The 15,813-nt window shown below is 45.6% G+C and overlaps 1 protein-coding gene across 1 annotated transcript in view; it reads right to left on the reverse strand.

Annotated features, from left to right (window-relative positions):
- The window catches only part of LLGL2 (LLGL scribble cell polarity complex component 2), a 126,748-nt gene extending 111,365 nt beyond the window's left edge, over positions 1-15,383 (reverse strand). The window contains exon 1 of the mRNA XM_029600517.1: positions 15,182-15,383. The gene's annotated coding sequence lies outside the window, so the exon portion shown is untranslated. The remainder of the gene's footprint in view (positions 1-15,181) is intronic.
- Between the last annotated feature and the right edge of the window lie 430 nt (positions 15,384-15,813).

Raw genomic sequence — 15,813 nt, forward strand, 5'->3', positions numbered from 1 at the left:
TTTAATATAAGTTGTAGATTTCAATTACCCCAATATTGACTGGATAAATGTAACATCAGGACAAGCTAGAGAGATAAAGTTCCTGGATGGAATAAATGACAGTTTTATGGAGCAATTGGTTCAGGAACAGACAAGAGAGGGAGCAATTTTAGATCTAATTCTCAGTGGAGCACAGGATTTGGTGAGAGAGGTAACTGTGGTGGCGCAATAGTGATCATAACATGATCAAATTTAAACTAAGAACTGGAAGGGGGACAGTAAGTAAATCCACGGCTCTAGTGCTAAACTTTCAAAAGGGAAACTTTGATAAAATGAGAAAAATAGAAAAAAACTGAAAGAAGCAGCTTCAAAAGTAAAAAAAAAAAGTGTGCAAGAGGCGTGGTCACTGTTAAAAAATACCATCCTAGAAGCACAGTCTAGATGTATTCCACACATTAAGAAAGGTGGAAAGAAGGCAAAACGATTACCGGCATGGTTAAAAGGGGCGGTGAAAGAAGCTATTTTGGCCAAAAGATCCTCATTCAAAAATTGGAAGAAGGAGCCAACAGAAGAAAATAGGATAATACATAAGCCCCAAGCATCGGTGACATCTGTGATGGACATGATCTTCCCACACTTTCAGGGCTTAATTCTAGATTGTCTCTGATCCATTTTATGGATCCACAGTGTTTATCCCACGCCCCTTTGAAGTCCTTCACAGTTCTGGTCTTCACCACTTCCGAAGAAGTGGTGAAGACCAGAACTGTGAAGGACTTCAAAGGGGCGTGGGATAAACACTGTGGATCCATAAAATCAAGAGGCCGTCAATAAAGAGTGGGTGGCTCGCCAGAATTGAAGACCAGTTCAGAGTAGTTAAATTACAAGCAGATTGTGATAAATTGCAGGAAGACCTTGTGAGACTGGAAAATTGGGCATCGAAATTGCAGATGAAATTTAATGTGGATAAGTGCAAGGTGATGCACTTATCCAGAAGACTTATCCAGAAGACCAGAACTGTGAAGGACTTCAAAGGGGCGTGGGATAAACACTGTGGATCCATAAAATCAAGAGGCCGTCAATAAAGAGTGGGTGGCTCGCCAGAATGACGGCTACTGCCTGGAGACAATACCCTTATTCAATAAACATACACATGGTTACTGTGACTCCAACATCGCTCTAAGCTACAACAGCAAGAGGAAATGTGGAAAAAAGGATTCGCACTCACAAAGTGGGGAGTAGCTGGCTTGTTACGGCGGTTACTACCCCAAACCAAATAAGCCTGATACTTCACTTTCAATGCATATCCAGCATAGTTCCCTGCTTCAACAGCAGGGGAGAAGAAAAACTGATTCTTCACGCATATCCAGCATAGCTCCCTGCTTCAACAGCAGGGGAGAAGAAAAACTGATACTTCACGCATATCCAGCATAGCTCTCTGCTTCAACGGCAGGGGAGAAGAAAAACTGATACTTCACTCATATCCAGCATAGCTCTCTGCTTCAACGGCAGGGGAGAAGAAAAAAGGATTCGCACTCACAAAGCGGGGAGTAGCTGGCTTGTTACGGCGGTTACTACCCCAAACCAAATAAGCCTGATACTTCACTTTCAATGCATTTCCTGCTTCAACGGCAGGGGAGAAGAAAAACTGATACTTCACGCATATCCAGCATAGCTCTCTGCTTCAACGGCAGGGGAGAAGAAAAACTGATACTACACGCATATCCAGCATAGCTCCCTGCTTCAACGGCAGGGGAGAAGAAAAAAAACCAATAAGGGCTGAATAACACAGTCTGGGTAAAACAAATAAGCATGGGTGTAGCTTGCTTATTGCGGCGGTTACTTCCCCTACTACCCATAACTAATCAAGCTTGATATTTCACTTGGTTGCAGCTCCATCACTGCTCTCTACATTAATGGTGGGGGTGGAAGGGAAATAGAACCAAAGAGCTAAGAGAAACAGATAAGTATGAGAAAAAAATGTGAAGCTTGCTGGGCAGACTGGATGGGCCGTTTGGTCTTCTTCTGCCGTCATTTCTATGTTTCTATAATTTCCTTGACATTTTAACTAGTGTTACTGAAAAAAGCCTGAGGACAAGAAGCTCTGAGTGAGTTCCCAGTATGGAAAAAACAGACTGAGGAGATTCTGTTTTTCTGTGCGGGAAGGCATGTGCAGCCATAGAGAGCAAAGCTCTGAAGTCTACTTTGGAAACTCCGCCTCCCGGGCCCTGATTGACAGTTCCCATGACAGCATGGCTAAGTCTGCCCTGCCATCAGCGGGAAATACATAAGCGTTGGCAAGTTAAATGTAAGACATTGATAAGTCAGGCTAAGAGAGAATTTGAAAAGAAGTTGGCCCTAGAGGCAAAAACTCCAGTTAAATATATCTGAAGCAGAAAGCCTGTGAGGGAGTCAGTTGGACCGTTAGATGATCGAGGGGGTTAAAGGGGCACTTAGAGAAGAAAAAGCCATCGCAGAAAGATTAAATGATTTCTTTGCTTCGGTGTTTACTGAAGAGGATGTTGGGGAGGTACCCGTACCGGAGAAGGTTTTCAAGAGTGATGATTCAGATGAACTGAACCAAAATCACGGTGAACCTAGAAGATGTGGTAGGCCTGATTCACAAATTGAAGAGTAGTAAGTTACCAGAGTTTAATTGTGCTTTGAGTGAAAAAGAACTTTCTTCTTTGATTAGTTTTAAATGTGCCACATGTTAACTTCATGGAGTGCCCCCTAGTCTATTATCCGAAAGAGTAAATAACCGATTTACATTTACTCTCATGATTTTAAACACCTCTATCATATCCTCTCTCAGCCAGGTCTTCTCCAAGCTGAAAAGTCCTAACCTCTTTAGTCTTTCCTCATAGGGGAGCTGTTCCATTCCCTTTATCATTTTGGTCGCCCTTCTCTGTACCTTCTGCATCGCAACTATATCTTTTTTGAGATGCGGCGACCAGAATTATACACAGTATTCAAGGTGCTGTCTCACCATGGAGAGATACAGAGGTATTATGACATTTTCCATTTTATTCACCATTCCCTTTTTAATAATTCCCAATATTGTTTGCTTTTTTGACTGCCACAGCACACTGAACCGATAATTTCAATGTGTTATCCACTATGACGCCTAGATCTCTTTCTTGGGTGGTAGCTCCTAATATGGAGCCTAACATTAGGAAACTATAGCATGGGTTATTTTTCCCTATATGCATCACCTTGCATGGCAATTTCTTATGGTCTTACAATTTTGTATCATGTGCAAATTTGATTACCTCACTCATCGTATTTCTTTCCAGATCATTTATTAATATATTGAAAAGTACGGGTCCCAATACAGATCCCTGAGGCACTCCACTGCCCACTCCCTTCCACTGAGAAAACTGTCCATTTAATCCTACTCTGTTTCCTGTCTTTTAGCCAGTTTGTAATCCATGAAAGGACATCACCACCTATGCTTTGACTTTCTACTTTTCCTAGAAGCCTCTCAGAAGGGACTTTGTCAACCGCCTTCTGAAAATCCAAATACACTACATCTACCAATTCACCTTTATCTACATGTTTATTAACTCCTTCAAAAAAGTGAAGCAGATTTGAGAGGCAAGACTTGCCTTGGGTAAAGCCTATCCTTATCCTGCTGTTCTATAAGGTACAGCCTATGGCTTCTAAGGTACTTCCCACTCTGCTGTCAGCATTTCCTAGATTGCTGAATGGATGGGAAATGCCTTGCATGGCTTCTTTATCCCTGTCAAGATGGGATTGCCCTTCATTCTAACTTTGGGCATTTCTTCTTTCAAACTTTGGACCTTCGAAACTTTTGAAATTAGGGCTCCCAATTCATCTAACCTAAACAAACGTACAGCCGAGTCCATAGTCTCAGGCCTCACCTAAAATCTGTTCTTGGGAAAAACCTTCTCTCTCAAACACCATTCCCACCCCCCCCCCCCCCCCCCCGACCTCCACATAAGGACTCCAGTCCTCCCAGCTTGAGAGCAGCTTGGGTTTTTGCCCCAGAGAAGCTGCTTTGCTCTGCTTCTCCTTCACCTGGGAGATAGGCTTGGTGCATATCTAAAATGAAGTCTAGGAAAACTCAGACTCCTCCTCCCCTGGGGACTCTAGCCACTGACTCTGCTTGGCTGGGGCAGCCCCACCCTATGAAGCTGCAGAAGACTGCCTCGACCGCCCTAAAACAGGCTCCAAAAGCGGCGGAAAGGACGCGCTCCTCATCGCGCACTGTTCAATCGGCCCAGCCCGGCCTCCATCCTCTACTGGGATATGCTTCTCGCCATCACAGTTGCAGCAGAAAGAGCTGTTGATGCTAGGGAACCTGCTGGGCCCCGCACCTGGCGCACTTCCTCCCCTTGTCCATACCGGAGGCAGGCTGCGAAGCTTCAGGCTGAGCTGCTTCGCCGTTTTTTTTTGTTTTTTTTTTTAAACTCGTAGTTTAGGCGGTTTCATTGGGAAACCAGGAGACCAAAACTGGTTGCCCTGGGGAGAAAAGACCTACAGAGGCTGTCATCCCATGGGGCTCCCCACACTGGCCATTGCTCTTAGGAAAAAAGTGACCTTAAGGAAGGCCGTTGCCTAGGGCCACACCTCACACTGCTGGACTAGCAACGTCTGTGCTCCATCCCCCTCTGCTGGAGGCATAGACTACTGACTACTCTTCTGCTGGGCCCGCCTTTATGGTAATGACGTCAGAAGAGGAAGCTTTCGCACTCTGCCTCCATCTACTGGTGGAGATCCTGGTCTGGCAGGATGATGATAATTAAAATATATACATAATTGTAAACCGCTTAAGACCCTAGGATAAATATAGCATTAAAAAAAAATAAAAAAAAAATCGCTGAAATAAATATTTACACCCTTGAATATCGTGTCTATCAAAGAGCTGAGCTTCTTTACAGCACCTGGCAAGAGCTACATTTGTATGAGCCAAAGAGCTATATGCAGGACAAACAGCAACCAAGGGCAGTAATGCACAACCAAGGTGAGAACATGATGTCCAGCTGAGTGCCATGGATACAGAGCCAGCAGCAATGCTAAGCACAAGCCAGAGGCACCAGGGCCAAGCCAAACATCCAACTCTTTACTGCATTACAGAAGAGACATCTAAAAACAAGGACCCTCTGCTAGAGGTTCACTTTCATGTACTCATGAAAGAAAAAAATATATATATATCTATCTCATTGGTATGTTTTGGTTACATGTCATAGCATAGTATTTCCTTCCACTTCTGTACTAAGTAGGTAAAATTAGTAAATCAACAGTAAGGGTAGTACTACAGGGAGAAGTTAGTGTCACGCCCACCCTAGCTGAGAGAGAAAAAGGGTCAGAAAGGAGGAGAGACAGAAGGATAGTGCACAGAGAGAGCAATGTGTGAAAGGTGCCAAGTTCATAAACAAGCTGTAACACTAACCTTCTTACACACTGAACTGTACTCCCTCCCTCTAGGTATATACATACGTACACTGATTAAAGGATCGCTCTGTCTAACTGGTTTCTATCAGTCTTGTAAACTGACGTGGCAGCAAGTGCGTGGCAAGAGAGCCCTGTTAGTGACCAAGTTGCATGCTCTCTTTTTGGCGTATGCTTATACTTTGGGTTATCTGCTTCCTTGCCCTGCTTGCTCTCTCTCTCCACCCTCTTCCTTTGTTCTCTTTCTTTGGGCCTGTATGAGCACTTCTGCACATACTCATGCTCCTCCATACCTTTGCTGCTGTAAGATCATGAGCAGCGCTCTTGCTGCAATTTAAATGTGGCAAACACTAGGACCCACCTCACTGATTGGATGTTCGGGAGAAGATGGTCCTGCAAGATGTTACCCCACCCCTGTTTGTATTCTGTGCACGCAAAGCAGCACCTTAAGTAGCATCGACAAATTATATATGTAGCAAAGGCTACCAGCCTTCATCACAAACACCTGTTTTCACTGCCTGAAAGCTTTGTCCAATTAATGTTAACCTGCTCTGAAGAAGTCCGCACCAAAACTGCACTGTGGCTCAAGGACAAAAAACAGAGAATAAAAGATACTGTACTCTACACTCACTATATTTAAAATCCCGGCTGCACATGTTGGTACAGCTTTAAGAACCCAGAAGGAAAGAGACATGGGTTAGTAGCCTTTGAAGTCCTGTCACTCATGGGATTTTGGTTTGTTGGCTAGCAGCTGCAAATACATCATCAGCACTGAAGAACGGTGGCACTATAAATATGTTTAAAGCCAGGCTGACAAAGTCACCAACTGGTCAGGTCTGCAGGGACACAGTACCCCATCTGCTTCAAGCCAAGGGACGTTCCAGCATCCCTAGCTCAATTACCTATGCTGAAGAATGAAATTTCTTGCCACGTTCCAGTTGGTCACTGCCACTTGCTGAAGGAAACAGACAACAGAATGGAAAGCAAAACTTCCAACACACCCCAGTCTCGGAGTTCCCCTTAAATGCAATCTCTAAACTTCTTCTCGCACGGAGCTCATACAAATATTATGAGAAGTCCTCCTCCCTCACTACATTCAATTACTTTTAACTACAAGGCAATAAATCTTGCTGCTCACACAGGCTGGAAGGTTAAACTTATGCTAGGATCTGATATGGTTTTTCTGTGAAGTGCTTCTTGCAGAAAAGGATAAAAGGTTAAGTTAAGAAGAATGCATCTGGCTTGTATGTAGTTTGGCTGTTATAACCGTCCTCAAGCACATACAGCGCTAGCAACTGACAAGTAGGGGGAGAACAGAGAAATCTGCATCTCAACAGAAACACGTTAAGTCTTAGGTGTTGTGAGAACCTGCAAGAAACTACAGAGCTGCCTGGAGATGCCCCTGGCAATCAGAACAGGAGCACCTGTTTAAATGACAGCCTTCCTGGCTGCACAGGCACCTCTTGGTGTGGGGTTTTTTTCTTCTAAAAAGCAAGCAGGACAGGTGACAAGTAGGGAAAGATGCATATCAAAGAGTTTGCTTCATCTGCTTTGGAGAAGTTCAGACAAAGGTCTCCATGCACAATGGCGCCTCAGGGGCAGTGTTCCTTCACATGCCGATCTCCGATGGAAAAGGACCATAGGGACACCATGCTGAAGTGCAAAGGATATCCTGGCTTTGTTGCCTCTCTGTGCAATGAGGCCAGTCAGGCCTGGATGTGGTAAAGAGGTGGTGCACTCCATTCTAGAATGGTGGAGAAGATGGCCACACAGGTGCTGAGTGTTATTTATCCTCAGGTTTTGTATTTTACAATGAGCCTAATAAGTATGGGAGTTTGTGTTTCTGAGATAGCACCAGAATCAAATTATCTTTTTTATATAGCGAGTTGTATTTGAAATATCCTAGTTTTGCTCCCATTGTTTGGGGATGGGGGCTTCCTGTGGATGCAGAGTATGTGTTTACATTTAGCCCTGTGATGGTCAAGTGTTCATTGCATCACGCCTGTAAGCTTTATCTGCCAGGTGTGTCCCAACAGAAAACAAGGATGAGAACCACTGCTCTGACAAACAAGCTGCTTATGAGTGCCAATACATTTTTATTTTACTTTAAAATGTGTTAAGAAACCCAACATTTATCTGCAAGAACTCCTAGCTGATGCTCTTTTCTGCATCTTTGGCAAATTATTGTGACTGTGGACTGGCGAAAACCAGCACAATTTGGGAAAGACACAAAGATAGTTGACTAGAAATTTAGATGCTCTTTCATTTTTCCATCCCAGCAGGTCTTAACACTAGTTTGCTTACAGTAAATTTATTTAAGAAGCCCAGTTATTATCTGGTACATTAAGGTTATACCTCATCCGCCCAACCAACCTTGAACTCTTTCCAGAGCAGAGGCCTTAAACATCACAAGTATTGTAGAATGCATTGTTCTTGTCCACAAATTGAATCTTTTATCTATATTGTATAAAACTGTGGCATATTTTTATTACACTTTAATTTTTTGGTAGAAATATCCCTGGAATATATATTTATGCAGCAATAACCTTCTGTGACCAGTGATGCCTCCCCCTGCCCGTAACCTGGACCAGATGAACCCTTTCAACCACAAGTAGTGGAAATGATATGGAAGTCAAGAGTACTTGAAGGAGCACGTTGTGCCATTCTGCAACCGTCTGAGTTCCATAAAACATAAGGTGCTGTCCCTGGTAGCGTGGGTAATGTCACCGAAATAACAATGTAACAAATAATCAGACATGAAACTAATGCTCAGAATTGGATGGGAAGGATGAAAATGGCGTTTTGAGCTGTGAGAGTGAATAAATTTGGGGCCGCCGATACTTTGATGTGCTCTGTAAACTTATATTTTCGTTTGGCATTTTGTATGCTTGCTCTGCCCGAGGTAGTATAACTGATGCCGAACTGTTTGCATGTTTTTGGTTCTGACTAGGCATACTTGGAAATGCGCACACACTGCTGTTATAGTCCTGAAGTGTCCTGCTCACTTTTAAGATCACAGTGATGTCCATGTGGCCCAGCTTGGATTCTAGATTACATTGTCAGCCTCTTGTCCCAGTAGCAACTGGGGCTCATCTCTGAATGAGATTCTTCATGTAAGCAGGATGATAAAAACTAAAAAGATTTAGCTCTTCCTCTTTTTCATTGAAGATGCGATCATGTGCTAGGTTAAACTCATGGTGACTCTTTTGCTATTTGAGTTCCACAATGCTTTACAAGCATTTCTAGTCCCCTGTGACTAGCAGCTGAGAAGAGAGCAGAATAACCTGCTCCCAACTTCCTACTGGAAAAGTTGATAGGAAGGTAAAGGAACTACATGGACCATGAGTCTGTAAATTCATGATTCAGCTACAAAAGCAGTGGAGACCAGGATCTGGTAAGAGAGGGAACAGTGGTGGGGCCACTTGACAACAGTGATCATAACATGATCAAATCTGAATTAATGACAGGAAGGAGGACAGTAAGTAAATCCATGACTCTAGCAATAAACTTTCAAAAAGAAAACTGACAAAATGGGGAAAATGGTTAAAAAAAACAAACCATACAAATCTGAGAAGTGCAGCTACAAAGGTAAAATGTGGGCAACAGGCATGAACATTGTTTAAAAATACCATCTAAGACTCGCAATCCAGATGTATTCCACACATTATGAATGGTGGAAGGAAAGCCAAACGATTGCCGGCATGGATAAAAAGCGAGGTGAAAAAAAGCTATTTTAGCTAAAAGACCTTTATTCAAAAACTGGAAGAAGGATCCACAGGAAACTAGGATAAATCATAAGTATTGGCAAATTAAATGTAAGACATTGATAAGACAGACTAAGGGAGAATTTGAAAAGAAGTTGGCCATAGAGGAAAACACTCATAATGAAAACTTTTTAAAATATATCCAACACAAAGTCTGCGAAGGAGTCTGTTGGACAGTTAGATGATCAAGGGGCTAAAGGGGCACTTAGGGAAGATAAGGCTATTGCAGAAAGACTACATGAATACTTGGCTTCGGTGTTTACTGAAGAGGATGTTGGGGAGATACCTGTTCTGGAGATGGTTTTCAAGATGAACTGAACCAAATTATGGTGTACCTGGAAGATGCAGCAGGTCAGATTGACAAATTGAAGAGTAGTAAATCACCTGGACCGGATGGTATACACCCCAGGGTTCTGAAAGCACTAAAAAAATGAAATTTCAGACCTATTAGTAAAAATTTGTAACCTAATATTAAAATCATCCATTGCACCTGAAGACTGGAGAGTGGCCAACGTAACCTCGATATTTAAAAAGGGCTCCAAGGAGATCCAGGAAATTATAGACTGGTGAGCCTGACTGCAGTGCTGGGAAAAATTGAGGAAACTATTATAAAGAATAAAATCACAGAACATTTAGACAGAAATAGTTTAATGGGACACAGCCAGCATGGATTTACCCAAGGGACTTCTTGCCTCACAAATCTACATTTTTATGAAGAGGTGAATAAATATGTGGAGAAAGGTGGACTGGTAGATGTGGACTATTTGGATTTTCAGAAGGTGCTCAACAAATTCCCCCCATAAGAGGCTTCTATGAAAACTAAAAAGTCATGGGATAGGAGGCAATATCCTTTTGTGGATTGCAAACTGGTTAAAAGACAGGAAACGGTAGGATTAAATGGTCTGTTTTCACAGTAGGGAAAAAAGTAAACAGTCCCCCAGGGATCTGTACTAGGACCGGTAAATTTTTATATATATATATATATATATATATATATATATATATAAAATGATATGGAAAGGGGCACGATGAGTGAGGTGCTTAAGATTCCAGATGACACAATTATTGAGAATAGTTAAATCTCAAGTGGATTGTGATAAATTGCAGGAGGATCTTGTGAGACTAGAAGATTGGGCATCCGAATGGCAGATAAAATTTGATGTGGACAAATGCAAGGTGATGCATATAGGGAAAAAATAACCCATGCTATAGTTACACAATGTTAGCTCCTAATATGGAACCTACCACCCAGGAAAGAGATCTAGGCGTCATAGTGGATAATACATTGAAATCATCGGCTCAGTGTGCTGTGGCAGTCAAAAAAGCAAACAATGTTAGGAAAATACAGCCTTTTCCAAATCATCTGAAATTTAATTTTAAGAACATAAGAACTGTCTACCCAAATTGAATAAGCGGTATATAAAAAGTTTTAAATAAATACACAAATAAATTAGGAAGGGAATGGTGAATAAAATGGTAGATGTCATAATGCTTCTGTAGCGCTCCATGGTTAGACTGCACTTTCAATACTGAAAGGCGACCAAAATGATAAAGGGGATGGAACAGCTCCCCTATGGGGAAATGCTAACAAGTTTAGGACTGTTCTGCTTGAAGAAGAGAAGACAGAGGGTGGATATGATAGAGTTCTACAAAATCATGAATGGACTTGAACGGGAACATGTCAATTGGTTATTTACTCTTTCGGATAATACAAAGACTAGGGGGCACTCCATGAAGTTAGCAAATAGCTCTTAAAAAAAAAAGTGAGAAAATTATTTCATTCAATGCCAGAGGATTTAGTTACAGCAGTTACAGGCCGATACAATACAGTGCCCATCCGCGTGCTCTCACCCAGAGGCTCACACCACACACATCCACCCCCACCCATCCACGTGCTCTCACCCAGAGGCTCACACCACACACATCCACCCCCACCCATCCGCGTGCTCTCACCCTGAGGCTCACACCACACACATCCACCCCCACCCATCCGCGTGCTCTCACCCAGAGGCTCACACCACACACATCCACCCCCACCCATCCGCGTGCTCTCACCCAGAGGCTCACACCACACACATCCACCCCCACCCATCCGCGTGCTCTCACCCAGAGGCTCACACCACACACATCCACCCCCACCCATCCGCGTGCTCTCACCCAGAGGCTCACACCACACACATCCACCCCCCCCCATCCGCGTGCTCTCACCCAGAGGCTCACACCACACACATCCACCCCCACCCATCCGCGTGCTCTCACCCTGAGGCTCACACCACACACACACCCCCGCCCATCCGCGTGCTCTCACCCAGAGGCTCACACCCATACACACCCCCGCCCATCCGCGAGCTCTCACCCAGAGGCTCACACCCATACACACCCCGCCCATCCGCGTGCTCTCACCCAGAGGCTCACACCCATACACACCCCGCCCATCCGCGTGCTCTCACCCAGAGGCTCACACCCACACACCCCCGCCCATCCGCGTGCTCTCACCCCCAGGCTCACACCCACACACACCCCCGCTCATGCTCGTGCTCTCACCCACAGGCTCACACCCACACACACGCCCATGCTCATGCTCTCACCCACACACACACCCCTGCCCATGGGCGTGCTCTCACCCACAGGCTCACACCCACACACACACCCTCCCTCCATCCGCGTGCTCTCACCCACAAGCTCACACCCACACACACCCCCTCCGGCCCATCTGCGTGCTCTCACCCCCAGGCTCACACCCACACATACCCCGCCCATGCTCGTGCTCTCACCCACAGGTTCACACCCCCCCCCCCGCCCACGCGCTCTCACCCACAGGCTCACACTCACCCCCCCGCCCACGCACGTTCTCTCACCCACAGGCTCACACTCACCCCCCCGCCCACGCACGTTCTCTCACCCACAGGCTCACACTCACCCCCCCGCCCCACGCACGTTCTCTCACCCACACTCACCCCCCCGCCCACGCACGCTCTCACCCACACACACACACCCCCGCCCAGGCACGTGCTCTCGCCCACAGGCTCACACCCACACACCCCCGCCCATGCGCGGGCTCGCGCCCACAGGCTCACACCCACACCCCCCCGCCCATGCGCGGGCTCGCGCCCACAGGCTCACACACACACTCCCCCGCCCATGCGCGGGCTCGCGCCCACACACACACACACACTCCCCCGCCCATGCGCGGGCTCGCGCCCACACACACACACACTCCCCCGCCCATGCGCGGGCTCGCGCCCACACACACACACTCCCCCGCCCATGCGCGGGCTCGCGCCCACAGGCTCACACCCCCCCGCCCATGCGCGGGCTCGCGCCCACAGGCTCACACCCCCCCGCCCATGCGCGGGCTCGCGCCCACAGGCTCACACCCCCCCGCCCATGGGCGTGCTCGCGCCCACAGGTTCACACCCCCCCGCCCTTGGGCGTGCTCTCGCCCACAGGCTCACACCCCCCCGCCCATGGGCGTGCTCTCGCCCACAGGCTCACACCCCCCGCCATGGGCGTGCTCTCGCCCACAGGCTCACCCCCCCCCGCCCATGCGTGTGCTCTCACCCACAGGCACACACACATACAGCCACACACATACATATGCTCCCTCACAAATACCCACTGTCCCTTTAGCTCACTCACATGCTGTCAGTCTGTCTTTTTTTGGCTCTAGGAGGGCTGAGTTCAGTAGGCAGCCGCTGGGACTCTTCAGCGGTCACTTGCAGGTGGGGCTCTGCCAGCAGCCTGCTGGACCTCTTCTCTTCGGCTACTGGTGGGTGCTCCACCAGCAGTCACGGGGCCTCTCTTTCTTCCACCACCAAAGGCATGCCATTTCCTTGTGCTGCCTCAGGGATCTTCTTCTGACCTGGGGGCAGGGAGGGAACCCCACGAGCATGTCCTTAATTATGTGTGTGACTGCAAGGAAAAGCAGCAACTGATGGGGGAATATTTTGAGGGGCACTTTCTGCCACTCCAAAAATGTTGCCACCTGAAGCAGCCACCTCATCCTGCCTCATTATAGATCTGCCCTTGCCTATGTGCATCACTTTGTACTTATCCACATTAGATTTCATCTACCATTTGCATGCCCAGTCTTGCAAGGTCCTCCTGCAATTTCTCATAATCTGCTTGTGATTTACCAACTTGGAATAATTTTGTGGCATCTAGTTTATTTAAAAAATGTTAAAAAGCACTAGTCCCAATACAGACTCCTAGGCACTCCATTATTAACTTCTTCCATTGAGAAAATGATCATTTGGCTCTCTCCATTACCTATTTTTGATTAACCAATTTGCATCCACACCTATAATTTCCACATTACTGCAATATATTTGAGAACAGAGAAACACTGCAAAGAGGTTTCACTTACTCTGAAGCTAAGACAGGCCTGCTACATAAAAGCAAGTATGTAAAAAGAATTACATTTCAGAGGACAAATTAGTTGACATGAATCACATTCCATGGTTCCCAACTCTATCTTGGCAGATCCCGCAGTTGGCTTTTCAGGATATCCTCAATGAAGATGTAAGAGAAATTTGCATGCAAACTTATCTCCTGCACGTTTGTTGCAGACATCCTGAAAACCCAAACTGAAGGGTCCCCACAGGACACATTTGGAAACCAGAGGAATACAAAATGCTAATGTAAATATGAAGCATATCTTTAAAAGTATCTGACTGAAAAAATAAGTGCAGAAGCAGCACTCTCCTCCCTGCGAAAAAGGCCAGGAAGTTACCGAAAATGTTTAATAAAATAAAATTTTGCAGATCCAAAGACTGTCACCTACTAAGCACTATATTATCTTGCTGTTAGTCAAGGGTTAAAAGGACAATTTCTCAGTCCTGTACAGTCTGCCATTTTAATGGAGTCACACCAAAATTTAGTATAGTGTATACTTATATTGAGAATAGACTAATACCAAGCATATGCCAGATTCATAAAAATACACCTGTGACATAAGATGGAAACAAGAGGTTTCTACATACTGCCAGAACCAGAAATTCGATAACATAAGCCGAATGTCCCCGTTTCTAATAGCAACTTTTCCAGTTCCTTACTACTGCTTGCTCTGTGATACTAAAAAGTGGTGCTCTCCCTACCAGACAGCCCACTCATTAATCTGACTAATAGTAAGACCTAGACAATAGCAGTTTACCTGCCCCTACAGAAACTGCAATTACACAATGTGCTGCAGGCAGGGAGTGTTATTTCCTTATGTTTGTAACACACAGCTTGCCGGTGCTGCAGTTTCCAACTTTCGATTGCAGAACTATATAGGTCATTGTCTCTTAATTGAGCAGGTGCATTTTCCTTTATCTTGTAAACGGTGCTGAACCTGGTGAAGACACCCTATTACTTTTAAAGATGATCAAAGATTCTGAAGTGATCATATTAAAAAATTTACTTATTTAGCACACGTGGGAGCAAAGCATTTGCCCTTTAAGTTTTAAAGTCCAGAAAAGAGGGATCGTGGACATTATTACCGTCCTCAATAGTCTATTTAATTTTTGTTAATCAAGGCACAGCTCATAAAAGGAAGCCAGGTCACTTAACGAAAATATGCCAATAGAGGAGTTTGTGTTTCTCTACTGAAAAATGTTCGTTAAGCGACCTGTCTTCACTTTATGAACTGTGCCTTGATTAACAAAGATTAAGTTGTTGTGGTGGTCGACTAAGTTTGTTAAGGACGGTAACATTCTCATCCACTCTCGCTCTCTCTTTTTGGACATTTTCGTTGGGATGATATTGCTTTTTCTCCACTTTGTTTTTGCTTAAGTTTTAAACCATCAGGCAGTGGAACTCTGACCAACTTACACGAGCCCCACCCTACCTTTTCCCCCTCAACCAGTCCTCTCCAAAGCACCTTAATTGCACGACAACGAAACACAAGCTATGAATAATAAACCTACTACTACCCAGAAATTAAACAGCAAATTAGTCCACGGGTTTCCCACAGGTAGAAAGCGACGCGAGGAGCAAGCACAGCGAAATTCAAGCATAAAATGCAACTGAATAACACCTGAACTTACTTGCGGGTTCTTTCAGGCTTTTATCTCCCGACAAAAGACCTTAAGGAGTACAGGAAGAGCCGGCCCAGTGGCGAGCGCTGCGCATGCCATGCGGAGGACCTGGGTTCCACTGCCAACACGGGTCCCCTTGCGTGGCCGCGAAGTCTTCGTAAGCCCCCGGCAGCAGGCGGCGAGGGGAGGAGACCAACTATTCCAATGCGGATGTGACATCACCGGAAGCTCAGTAGCACGAAGGGAAGGGAGCCCAGCAGCCCCGCCCACAAAGGAAATGAAATAAAAGCCCGCGTGCGACGTCATTCTTCGAAAAGTTTGTGGATTTCTTTCTCGGAGAGTGGCTGCTGTGGGCTTCTGACCTAGCTTCCTGTAAGGCCACTTGGTCAGAGGAAGCGAGGTGGGTTTGCAGGAACTTGAAGGACTGAAAGGATTCTGTAAGTCTGTAGTGTCACCCAGAGGCAAGAGAGGGTGTAAAGTGTTTCCCTAGCTCTAAACAAATGGCTTGTCGTACTAAGGCTGAAGAAATAACAAGAAAAGAACAACCAAACCCAGGCCAAACTGAGTTGCGCCCTGCGTTGAAGCTGCGTGGAAGGAAGGAGGGAGGCAGGCAACCTCACAGACTGGTGATCCGTTTGCTT

Source organism: Rhinatrema bivittatum, chromosome 4, assembly GCF_901001135.1.
Source record: "Rhinatrema bivittatum chromosome 4, aRhiBiv1.1, whole genome shotgun sequence".
Classification (NCBI taxonomy): Eukaryota; Metazoa; Chordata; class Amphibia; order Gymnophiona; family Rhinatrematidae; genus Rhinatrema; species Rhinatrema bivittatum.